Raw genomic sequence first — 13,089 nt, 5'->3', positions numbered from 1 at the left:
ATGCATTCTAGAAGGTATTCTAAGCCTTCAGTAATATGTAAAAAACAAAATAAACATGTTATCTTCTTGACATTATCCTTATCCTCCCTTCCTCCCAAGTTTTAATCACTTACTTAGATGATAAACTTTTCTTGTCATGAAACCTGTCTTTCATTCACCTACTTACATCCACATTTACAGAAAAATAATTAAGCACTTCTCCACCTTCACCACTTGATCATTTAACCAACTCCCTATGCCCTTTAACCAGCGAATCCATTTGTTAGATACCACCATGCACTGAAGCAATAATAAAGTACATTTGTCTAATATGAATCAGGCATGTGTCCATAAGAAGCACTACAAACCAATCATTTTGAGTTTCCCAAACTTAACACTCTTACAATAGCATGTGTGTGTATATGTTTTACCTAATTACAATGAAAGCTTAGTAAGAACTAATGTTACTTCTCTCCATCATGACAAACATGCAAAATAAAACTACCTAAATTCCTTATGACAAAAGCTTCAGCAAGGTCTATTTCCAATGAAAATATGACAAAACACTTAAAAAAACTAGGAGGTGGTGCATCCTGTTTGCTGCGCTTCCCAACTGCCCTCTCCTGGGGAAAGCAGCCCCAGCTTACTGTCAGAGAGGCCCAGGTCTAGGCATAGCAGCCCTGGCTCTCCCTGTCTGCCGAGGGGAGAGGTGGCTGGGCCAGACCGAGGCTGGCCTGGCTCTCCCCTCTCCAGTTGCTAGGGGAAGGTGGGCTGGTCTAACTAGGGGAAGGGGAAGGGGCAGGCTGGCCCAGATCCCTCACTCTGGCCATGGAGGGGGAGGGTTCCTTGTGTTGGGTGGGACCGAGGCTGGCCCAACTCTCTCCTTCCACCGTAAAGGGGCAAGGCTACGCAGTTCCCATGTGCTCCCCTTTCCCCCAGTGATGCCGCACATGTCCCACACACCCCCCACACCCAATCCTCTGCAAGGCTCTGGGATCCCACATGCCCCCTCACCCAATCCTCACAAAGCCAACCCTGGCTACTCCCCAGCCTTGCCCCACCAGCAACCGGGAAGGGCCAGGCTATGGCTGCACCAGCCTGGGACCCTTCTCCCTACCCTTGTCCACCCACCAGTGCCACCTTGTTCTTTTTTTCCTCCTGCTGCTGCCAAGCAGGGCCCACTTGTCTCCTCCCCTCCCCGCCCCCCAAGCCTTGTCCATCCCCACTCTCCACTGTGGCCTAACTTACTCCAGCAGTCAGGTGGCATCGTGTGCCAGGCCCGGCTCTCCCCTGCTGTGCACCGGAAGGGCCTGCATCTGAGCTGCTCTGCCCAGCTTTCCCTCTGTTATTGGGAAGAGGAGGGCAGGGGCAGTAGGCAGCCCCAGCCTTCCATTTGGGAGCTAGGGGTGGGTAGGGCATGTTCCTGTGGAACATAGTGACGTGATCATAGAATCATAGAATACTAGGACTGGAAGGGAACTCGAGAGGTCATCAAGTCCAGTCCCCTGCCCTCACGGCAGGACCAAATACAGTCTGGATCATCCCTGATAAGACATTCTCTTAAATATCTCCAGAGATGGAGACTCCACAACCACCCTGGGCAATTTCTTCTAGTGTTTGACCACCCTGACAGTTAGGAACTTTTTCCTAATGTCCAACCTAAACCTCCCTTGCTGTAGGTTTAAGCCCATTGCTTCTTGTTCTATCCTCAGAGGCCAAGATGAACAAGTTTTCTCCCTCCTCCTTATGACACCCTTTTAGATACCTGAAAATAGCTAACATGTCCCCCCTCAATCTTCTCTTTTCTAATGATGATGATGTCACACTGTCTAGCCACAGAAAAAACTACAGTAAAACTCCGGTGGTCCGGCATCCAGTGGTCCGGTATGCCTGATGGTCCGGCACCAACTGCAACCCGGAAGTGCTCCGGCAGCTGCTTCAAGTTGTTAAAGTAATTGATTAACTGCGGCTGGATCCACAGCCGACACGCAGTTAATGTAACTTTCCTCTCTACTGCCGGGGGGGTGGGGGGGCAGGGGAAGGTAGGGGTCGGTGGGAGAGGGGGAGGGGGGGGGAGGAGGGGGCGAGGGTGTGCCAAAGCAGCCGCATTCAGGACGTCCTGGTCAGTTACAATCACTCGGGCTGGATCCACAGCCCACATGCAGGTAATGTACTTTAACTCAACCCCTCCCCCTCCTCTCCCCCTCCCCCTCTCCCACCGACCCCTACCTTCCCCTGCCTCCCCCCCCCCCACCCCACCCCCCCGGCAGTAGAGAGGAAAATTACATTAACTGCGCGTCGGCTGTGGATCCAGCCGGAGTGACTGTAACTGACCAGAACATCCTGAATGCGGCTGCTTTGGCACACCCTCGCCCCCTTCTCCTCCCCCTCCCCCTCTCCCACTGACCCCTACCTTCCCCTGCCCCCCCTCCTCCCGGCAGTAGAGAGGAAAATTACATTAACTGCGTGTCGGCTGTGGATCCAGCCGGAGTGACTAACTGACCAGAACATCCTGAATGCGGCTGCTTTGGCACACCCTCGCCACCTTCTCCTCCCCCTCCCCCTCTCCCACCGACCCCTACCTTCCCCTGCTCCCCCTCCTCCCGGCAGTAGAGAGGAAAATTACATTAACTGTGTGTCGGCTGTGGATCCAGCTGGAGTGACTGTAACTGACCAGAACATCCTGAATGCGGCTGCCTGCCTGTCACCGCCTCTCCTCTTCCACCGCTCGCAGGCTCTGCCTCCCTGCAGATGGAGGGAGGGTTTGGCACACACCCGCCCCCTCCCCTGCTTCCCCTCCGACGAGACCCGCCCCTGCCAGAGTACCTCCTGATAGTCTGGCATTTCTGATAATCCGGCACCACGTGGGTCCCAAGGGTGCCGGATTATCGGAAGTCTACTGTATTTTAAAGTATAGTAAGGAAGTGTCAAAATAGTAGATACTATAGTTGCTTAAAAATCTAAAAAAGTTGTATTAGGATTATCTTTTTGTAAAGCCAAAACACATGGTAATCCCATTACAGCTAAAAACCTGTGAGCACCTGAAGATACTATGCAGTATCAGACAGTTAATAGTCACTTGAGAGTATTGTTTCAGGCTACCCAGAAAGAAATTAAAACCACACAAGCAAGTTAACTAAATCATTCATTACAGCAGCCAGTGTTAAATTATCAATTTGAAAATTCATTTCCAAGAATTAGCAATAACACCATAAAACACAAAGTAATCATCAAGTGATCCATCTAGTGTCACCCATTCCCAGCTTCTGGCAAACAGAGACTAGGTCACCATCCCTAACCGCCCTGGCAAATAGCCATTGATGGATCTATCCTCCATGAATTCATGTAATTCTTTTTTGAACTCTATCTTTACTCTTCAGAACATCTTCTGGCAAACAGTTCAATTGGTTAACTGTGTGCTGTATGATGAAATATTGCTTTTTGTTTGTTCTAACTTGCTGCCTATAAGTTTCATTTGGTGACCAACTAGTTTTTGTGTTATGTGAAGGAGTAAACACCATTTCCTTATTTATCCTCTCCACACCAGTCATGATTTTATATACCTCTGGGTGTAGATCCCATTTATGCTGGGCAAAGTGCCTGCTGAGGGAATCTGCTGTGATATTGTCCTTCCCAGGGAGGTAGGCCACTGTGATTGTCACATTGTGTTGGTTGTACCAGTTCCACAAGCATATGGATTCCATGCATAGGAAGCGGGAAACGGGCTCCTCGCTGTCTGTTTATGAAATATGCTGTTGTCACATTGTCTATGAAGATACGCACCACCCAGACGCAGATAAGAGGGAGAAAGTGTGCGCAGGCTTTGGCAACAGCTCTTAACTAGAGAAAGTTTATGTGATAGAGAGATTCGTGGGCAGACCAATGACCTTGAACTTGTTTGTCTTGCATGTGGGCCCCACAGCCGAGTAGAGATGCATCGGTTATAATCGGCATGGTTGGTTGGGGCTGGTGGAAAGGCATACCTGCCAACATATAGTGGGAGATGGTCCGCCACGTCAAGGATTGTTTGACCATACCTGGTACCACTACCATTCTGGGCATGACATGTCTGTGAGGTGCATACATCATGGATATCCAGTGCTGAAGACATCAGAAATGTAATATTGCGTTGACTACGACATACGTTGTCACTGCCATATGTCCCAGAAGGTGTAGGCAGCTAAGTATGGAAACCCTGGGACTGGTACTAAGAATTTCTATGAGGTCTTGAATAGCGTGAAACCTGGAGGTGGGCAGAGAAGCACATACTGTAGTCAAATCGAGGCGGGCGCCTATAAATTCTATGGATTGCTGTAGTGTGAGGGGCGACTTCAGGATATTCATTATGAGAACCAAAGTGTTGAACAGAGTTCTCGTCATATTGATGGCACGTAATGCTTCATCAAAAAACGAAGCTTTGAGAAGACAATCATCCAGATAGGAAAAAATGATGATCCCTCGTTGATGCAGAAAGGCTGCTACCACTGCTAGTGTTTTGGAGAAAAACCCTGGAAGCTGACAAAAGTCCAAATGGCAGGACCTTGTATTGGTAGTGATCGGAACCTACCAGGAACCGGAGGAATCACCTGTGAGACGGGTGAATGGTCACATGGAAATAGGCATCTTGTAAATCCAAGGATGCAAACCAGTCACCCTTTTCGAGTGCCAGGATGATGGTTGCTAAGGTCACCATCTTGAAATGCTGCTTGCAGAGGTATCAATACTGGTTTCGAGCCCCCAGATTTTTTCTGAGTTAGGAAATAGTGGGAGTAAAACCACTTCCCCTCGAAGGTCTCTGGGACCCTCTCTATTGCTCCAATATCGAGTAAATGAGCCACCATCTATTTGAGGGGGAACTCGTGAGATGGGTCCCTGAAGAGGGACGGGAGGAGAAGGGTAAGGAGGGGGACGAGACGTGAAAGGAATTACGTAGCCTGATGTTATTAGCTACATGACCCATCAATCTGTTGTTATTGCGGCCCAGGGATGTTGAAAGGGCCTTAAGCAATGATGGAAGAGCGCAGTGTTGGCATTTGGGGCAGTCGATATTTGAATGGTTTGCAATCCCTCAATGTACATGTCAAACTTGCTGCTTGCAGTCTGTTGGTTTGCTGATCTGGTATTTTGTGGTCTTCATCTCTGTAAGAGTTGTTTGGGTCGCTAGTGCTCATACTGGCATGCTTGTGGTGTCGCATATATAAAAGGGTCTTTGTCTTTGGTTAGGTGTATATTTTCAATGCCAATACAGGGGTGTATACGTCCCTAAGGTTCTTAGTGTCCTGCGCGAATCTTTGCCAGAGTGGAGCACTTGATTGGTTTTGTCAGCAAAAAGGGCTTGTCTATCAAAGGGCAAGTCCTCCACCTTGGATTGCAGGTCTTTCAGTACCGCTGCCATGTGGAGCCATGAGGCCCTACACATGACCATGGATGTAGCTGTGGTTCGGGCCGCTGCATCAAGCGTGACATGAAGTGCCGAACAGGAGGCCATGTATCCCTCCTGGATGATCGCCTTAAGAACCTGTCATTTACTCTCAGGAAGGTGTTGGATGAGAGGAACCAGTTTAGCATCATTATCGAAATTATGGTTGGTAACAGCGCGGCGTAATTAGCCATACGAAGTGTTAAAGTGGCCGACGAAAATACCTTTCTCCCTAGGAGATCCAAACGTTTACTGTCTTTATCCCCAGTGGCGTGCCTTGGCCTTTCGTTGTTGGGCTGTGAGGATCGTTAAATAAAAATTCTATCCCTTTCGCTGGCACAAAATAAATTGTCAGCTCTTTTATTCATCAGAGGCATTGAGGCGTGAGCTTGCCAGATATCGTTGGTTACCTGAAGTATTGTCTCGTCCAGTGGGAGAGCCACTTTGGATGAACTGGACAGGTGTAGATTTCTAAGCAGATGATGTTATTTCTGCTGGACCTCCGCTAATTGTACGTTTTGGCTGTCAGCAACCCTTCTGAACAGCTCCTGAAAGTACTTCAAGTCATCTGTGGGCAAAGTATCCCCTATAAAGATGGCATCATCAGCCAAAGAAGAAGTCATGTCCATTGGGGATTGGTGTTGTGATCCCTCTGCACCTGATAGATGCGTTTCCGCAACAATAGGCTGGTGCGCGTAGGTGGTCTACCTGTAGGTGGCAACAGAGATCTGCTTTTGTCATGAGTAGTATATGCACGAGCAGAAGAGGGTGAGATGCGCCTTGAATGGGATGGTGAGTGGGAATATTGTTCCCGGTGACTACCATGTCAGTGCCAGCAGTCGTCATAGTAAGGTGACTGCCAGTGACAGTATGCATTTCTATGGGCATCCCTGTAACTGGAGCTCCTGAAATATGAGGGACACCTGGGAGATCTTGATCTGCCTCATGAATTTGATGGAGAAAGTGACTGATGATGGTGACGGTTTCTCAGGGAAGGAGAAACACTAGGTGAAAATCGTCGAGCCCTGGATGTAAAATGAGCTGACTGAGTCAATAGTGCTGGAGATGGTGAAGGCAGTTCAGAGGAGAAAGTCTCCTGTTTCGGGTTTGGTGATGGTGTGGGTGCCGGGGAATGATGTATGGGAAATGTCTGGGGCGTCAACCTAGGTGTCAATATTGCATAAGAATATGCACGGGATGACAGTGCTGTGGCAGAATGACGTGCCAGTGCTGGGTATGACATCGCTGCCGGCGGAGTCGGTGCTGACTACACCAATGTGAGCTGTGGTGCCGATGTGGTCAGTGGGCTCGGTGCCTATACATGCGGGACTGATGCTGAAGTTGGTGATGCCGATGCCGGTTCAGGAGTAGGTGCCGGCATCGGTACTGATTTGGGCCACGGTGCAGTACGTACCGCAGGACTTGGTGCTGATGTACTGTGCACCTGTTTTTCCTTGTCCAGCCTGCAGGCCACCACCAATCTGGAGGTGCCCAGCTTGTCTCCCATACTCACTCGGGTTGATGGTAACAAGCAGGATGGGGAAAGCCTTTTCCTTGTGCGCGTTGCCTTCGGAGAAGGTCGACACACTGCTGTCGGGAGCAGCTAAGGAGAAGTTGAAGAATCTGTCTGCAGCTGAAGTGCTTTATCAAATAAAAGCATTTTGAGCCACATCTCCCGATCACATCTTGCCCAAGCCGTCTGCTTTGAGCTTGCAGCATGTTGCACACTTCTTAAATCCTAGTGATCCTGGCATGAGTGATCTAATTTTTTTTTGAACGCACGAACTAAGTTATGGATAACTAACTATGGATTAATAACTATAAATAGCTAACTATATACAATTTTCTCCTCTCTCAATTCCTGACAGGATTAACACGAGAGGGAGCTCTTTCCATCTTTGCCAGAAGACAGTTAGGAGGAACTGGCCGGAGCTGGACTGCAGAACCAAAAACTGCACAAAAAACCGTGAGATGGCCAACGCGCATGCATGGTCCAGCAAACGACTGCTAAAAGATCTCCAATCTGCGGTGCCGGAACAAGCCCGACACCCACAGTGGAACACCCACGGGAACACTACCCGAAGGAGTAGTTATTTACTTATTCCCACAATATAACAATTAGGGCTTGTCTAGACTATTTCCCTCTTTTGAAAAAGGGATGTAAATTAGACAGATCAAAATTGCAAATGAAGCTGGGATTTGAATTTCCCATGCTTCATTTGCATAATGGCAGCCACTGGTTCTTTCAAAAAAGGGCTTTTCGAAAGTGAAACCGCAGTCTAGATGTGGTTCTTTTGGGAGAAAAAAAAGTCTTTGAAAAATGACCGCAGACAGGAAAGGAGCCTCTGAAATACCTTCACAGATTCACCAGCAGTGGTCCAACTGGACCGCGCATGTGTGCCAACGCTCATGCTGTTCACACCATTTCTGTTGCGTGGTCTGGCTCTTGCCAGCTCCTCCTAAAAGGAGAATATCTGAAAAAACATAAGGAGAGTGTGACGGCGGGTTGGGGGTCCCCCGTCTCCTGCACCCCAAAATGGCACAAACAGACTGCACCAGCCGGTGGAATAGAGGAAGTTTATTGCCTCTCCAGGATACAGCACAGCACAGATGGAATCTGGTCACAGAGCTGAGCTAGGATGCCTCAGGCCCCCTTGAGATGGGGGAGACTGGGCCCCTAAACTCCAGCCCCTTTCCCTAGGCTGTCTCCTCCATGCTCTCAGACAGCAACTAACTCTCTCTCTTCCAGCCCTGCCCCCCAGCCAGGGCAGCATTCCACCTTCCTTTGTTCCTCTCCATGGGGGGTGTCTGGCCATACTGGTTTGCATAGTGACTCATACTGTTTTGCTGGGTCCTGGTACCCACGGCAGCCAGTGGGGGTTACCCCAGAGCCAGCAGCATAGAAACCAGCCAGGTACCCCCACTACATCACAGAGAGAGTCCGAAGAGGGGAGGAGGGTGGGCCGTGGAACACCCACAGGGACACATGTTTCCAAGAACCCTCGTTACTGCACAAGGTGAGTAACTTCCTCTTCTTCTTCGAGGCGTGTCCCCATGGGTGCGCCAGTGTAGGTGACTTCGTAGCAGTGGCCAGGATCTTGGTGGCAGGTTTTGGAGTTACAGATGTCCCACCGTAGACAGTACTACGGAGGCAACTGCAGAGTCACTTAGCATAGTGCCTTACGAAAGTGAAGTCGGGTAACCATGTAGCGGCTAGTTGACACCAGCAGACACTGGGACTTTTGAAAGCTCTGTGTTCTATCAATATAGAATGCTAGGGCACAACAGATGTCTAGCGTATGCAGCTGAGCTTCCTTGGGTGACAAGTGTGGCTTATGGTAGAAGGTTGGGAGGACTACGGGTTCATTAATGTGAAACTCTGAGCTTACAGAGTGGCTAACCTAGTGAGGAGGGCTTTAAACTAGGTTCAATGGGGACAGGTGACCAAAGCCCACGGGTAAGTGAAGACCATGGAGACTTGGGAGATGGGTTGGAACTGGGAGGGAGTGTGGGCTATAATAGCAGAGAGAAAGGAGAAACAAGGCAGAACTGGGAGGCAAGATCAAATCAGTATCTTAGATGCCTATATACAAATGCAAGAAGTACGGGTAATAAACAGGAAGAACGGGAAGTGCTAATAAATAAATACAACTATGACATCGTTGGCATCACAGAGACTTGGTGGGATAATACACAATTGGAATATTGGTCGGATAGAGTCTTGTGGATAGGGGAGAGGCGGTGGACGTGTTATACCTAGACTTCAGTAAGGCATTTGATACGGTCTCGCATGATATCCTTATCAATAAACTAGGCAAATACAACTTAGATGGGGCTACTATAAGGTGGATGCATAACTGGCTAATCGTTCTCAGAGTAGTTATTAACGGTTCACAAAACTGCTGGAAAGGTATAACAAGTGGGGTTCTGCAGGGGTCTGTTTTGGGACCGGTTCTGTTCAATATCTTCATTAACGATTTAGATATCGGCATAGCAAGTGCACTTACGCAATTAGGGATGGTGACAATCAATTATGACCCTGTTCTCCAAAGCACTTGCAACCCATCCCAGCTTGGTATCACATCTGCAAACTTAATAAGCTTGGTTGGTTCATTGGCCTTGGGCTCTGGCATGCTGCATGTGGGCCCCCCAACCCAACAGAGATGCGTCCGTCGGGATCTGCACGGTAGGCTGAGTGCTATGGAAGGGAATGCCCACAAGCATACTGGCAGGTGAGATCCACCATTGTAGCTAATCTTTTACCGGAACCGGAACGGGCACCATCCTGCAGACGTTGCAATTGCCTGGGCGATATATTGCAGCTATCCAATGCGAAAGGCATCTGAGGTGTAACCTTGTATGTGCCACGACGTATGTGGAGGCCGCCATGTGACCCATGAGCTGTAAAGAAGTAAGTATAGAAATCTTGGCACTCATGGAAAGGACTTGAACAAGGTCTTCAATGGTCTGAAATCTGTTCAGCAGAAGATAGGCCCTGGCCGTCATGAAATCCAGTCGAGTGCCAACAAACTCGAGGGATTATTGTGATGTCTTCATGGATTTGGAAAAATTGATCATCAGACTGAGGGCCTCAAACACTGACCTTCTCATATTGATAGCCTGTAATGCCTTGTCAAAAGAGGTGGCCTTGATCAAGCAATCATCCAAGTACGGGAATATGGTGATACTGTGTCGGCACAGAAATGCCTTGACTACCGCCAACGTCTTTGAAAATACCCTGGGTGCTGTGGAAAGACCGAAGGGTAGAACCCTGTATTGGAAGTGATCTCTGCCTAGTACAAAACTCAGAAATTGTCAGAGCCGGATAGATAGTCACATGAAAATAAGTGTTCTGGAGGTCGAGGGACGCAAACCAATCCCTGGTATCAAGAGCTGGAATAATGGACGCTAGTGTCACCATCTTGAATCTACTCTTGCGGAGGTAGCGATTAAGCCGGTGGATGTCCAAGACTGCTCTCCAAGCCCCTGATTTTTTCTGGGTTAGGAAGTAAAAGGAGTAAAACCCTCTGCCCCATAACTGATTGGGCACTCTCTCGATGGCCCCGATGGTCAAGAGATGTAGAACCTCCTGCTTTAGGAGAGCCTCGTGAGAGGGGTCCCTGAAGAGGGACGGGGAAGGGGGGGCACCACTGTTAAGAGGATCGCATATCCGGATGTCACTAGCTCTAAAACCCATCGATCGGTGGTAATTGAGGCCCACTGGTGTTGGTAAGACCTCCGTCGATGGTGAAACAGCCTCAATGATTTGCTTGGTTGATGTAGAAGAGGAATGGTTTGCAGGCCCTCGACCAATGTATCAAACCTGCTGAGGGTATTTTGTTGATTAGGCGCTCTGTGGTTTTGCTGGTCTAAGCATTTGCTATCCTTATCATTAGCTCTGTTTTTATACTGAGGGACTTTGGCCCTCTGCTGCGCTGCATCCACCACTAGCGAATTAGGCTGTGGATGGGTAAACAAGTCCATGCCTTTCAAGGGGACAAAGTACTTCTTATCCACTCTTTTGTTAGTAGCAAGCATGGATGCAGGTGTTTTCCAGATGTCATCAGCAACCTCAAGTATGGCCTCATTGAGCAGTAAAGCCACCCTAGCTTTTTGGGACCATTGCAAATTCTTCAGCAGGCGATGTTGCTTCTGCTGCACCTCAGTAAGCTGCACCTCCTAGCTCTCAGCCACATGTTTGAACAACTCCTAAAACTGCCAGACATTGTCCGTAGGCAAGGAACACCGCATCATCGGGGGAGAATGAGGACTGATCCATCGGGGAGATTCCCTGGGGCGGTTTGTCCTCTGGTAATTGATCGTCTCAGGCTTGCGCAATCTGGATAGGAGCTGATGCATCATCCATGGGGATAGGAGGCCTTGTACCGGAGGAGGTAGGCAAGGCAGTAGTGTCATGTACCGCCTGTGACTGGCAAGAGTGCAGTTAGCATGACTGAGCCTGTTCCGCAGACTAAGGACATTGAACCACATATCTGTGCTCATGTCGTCGAGAGTAGTGGTATCTCGTCGGGGAGTACCTTGGAGAGTACCTACTCCTGCTCCCATGGTGGTAATAAGAGCAAGTTGAAAGAGTTGGTGACCTGGGTGACCACAATCTGCCACGTGGATGCTGTCATGACCATGAGGGTTAGCCAGCAGCCTGCGGACTAAGGGGTTAACTATGTCCCTTACCTAACCAGGTAGCCAGCAGCCAACAGAAATGTAGGTAGGAATTTCAAACTGGGACTAAGGAATTTTGGATTTTTCCCTCCTTTGTCCCTAGGCAGTTTCTCTCCAGCTACTGAGGGGGATAGACATTTCTCTCTCCCCAAGGAAAGACTCTTCACTATCTGTAAGTAGGTAAAGTTTAGATAAATTGGTTAGGTTTTATTGTTTTATGATTTGGCAATGGATTTTCCTCTCCTTTGTAACTAAGCTCTTGGCCCGTTGGGGGTCCTCCCGTGAGTATATTAATTAGTGACTTTTCCATCAAGTCATTACACTTGTAACAGGAGTATTGTGATGATAATAAAAGTTCTCTCCCTTTTTTATTAACCTGATATTGGTTAATTTTTTTTTTGTGGGTCCTGGTTTTACAGTAGGGCTGAGATTTCCCAAGTGACCTCTCCCCTGGCTTTCTTATCATTACTTGAGTGGTGGCAGTGGATTTTTATCCCCAAAATCTAGGTTTTTAAGATTCTGGGGGAAAGTTTTATACCAAAGCCTAGAAAAATAAGGTTTTGGGGTACTTTTTGGGCCTCCACTTCTGCATTTATCATGCCAGAGTGGGGGAAAAGCCTTGACAGATGCGTAGGCAAAAATGATGATCGGTGTCAATAGTAGTGTTGCGGGGAGGGGGAGTAGTGCGGTGAATGCTGATACCAACTGGTAAAGCAGTGCCACCGCACTTCACTGGAACGGATCGGCTCTGGGGATAAAGGAGCAGGCTCTGGGCTCAAAAGGAGGAGTAATAATTCTTGACTTGGGTCTCGCCTTTGTCAGCTCCGGGGATGGTTCCCGTGAAGATAATGCTGGGGATGGATTGTGCGGTGCCGGAGCTGTAGGTGCTGAAGTGCTCTCCAGAGCCATCAAAGATTATGGTGCCGGCATTGGAGGTGCCAGCAACATTCTCGGTGACAGTATTGACTCAGATCTAGGCACCGAAAAAGATTCTGTTGCCCGTTCCCTAACAAGGCTCTTTCTGCCTGTTGGGATGGCGGCTAAGAGTCATCCCCAATGTTCCCGGCCTGTCTGCCGTGCTCACTTGTGTTGGTGGCAGGGAGTGAGGCGACGAGGCTTTCTTTCTATGAGCATTTGTTCGCTCAGTTGTTGCTGTAGAATCTTTTCCAGCGGATTGTATGGCCTTGCTGAAGAGGAGCATTTTGAGCTGCATTTTCCTGTCCCACTTTGCCTGGGCCGCCAGCGTCGAGCAGTGCGGACATTTTTGAGGGATGTGACCCTCACCTAAACACTTTATACATCGGGAGTGACTGTCTGAGGTGGGCATAGCCTCCCAGCATGTAGATCACTTCTTGAATAATAAGGCTTATTATTATTAATTTTTTTAAAGTTACAAGCTATTCTAACTATAAACTTGAACCGCTAACTTAACAAAAACTACAACTATAACTAACAACTATGAATTATTTCTCTCTCTTCAGATTGTCTGAGGAGAAGCTGGTCACTCTGTC

The 13,089-nt window shown here is 48.6% G+C and overlaps 1 protein-coding gene across 10 annotated transcripts in view; it reads right to left on the bottom strand.

Moving 5' to 3' along the window:
* Positions 1-13,089, bottom strand: part of DLG1 (discs large MAGUK scaffold protein 1) — a 360,129-nt gene that overhangs the window by 258,809 nt on the left and 88,231 nt on the right. The window lies entirely within an intron of this gene.

The sequence above is a fragment of the Pelodiscus sinensis genome, chromosome 10 (genome assembly GCF_049634645.1).
Source record: "Pelodiscus sinensis isolate JC-2024 chromosome 10, ASM4963464v1, whole genome shotgun sequence".
NCBI lineage: Eukaryota > Metazoa > Chordata > Testudines > Trionychidae > Pelodiscus > Pelodiscus sinensis.
This window is presented reverse-complemented; position numbering and strand designations above follow the sequence as displayed.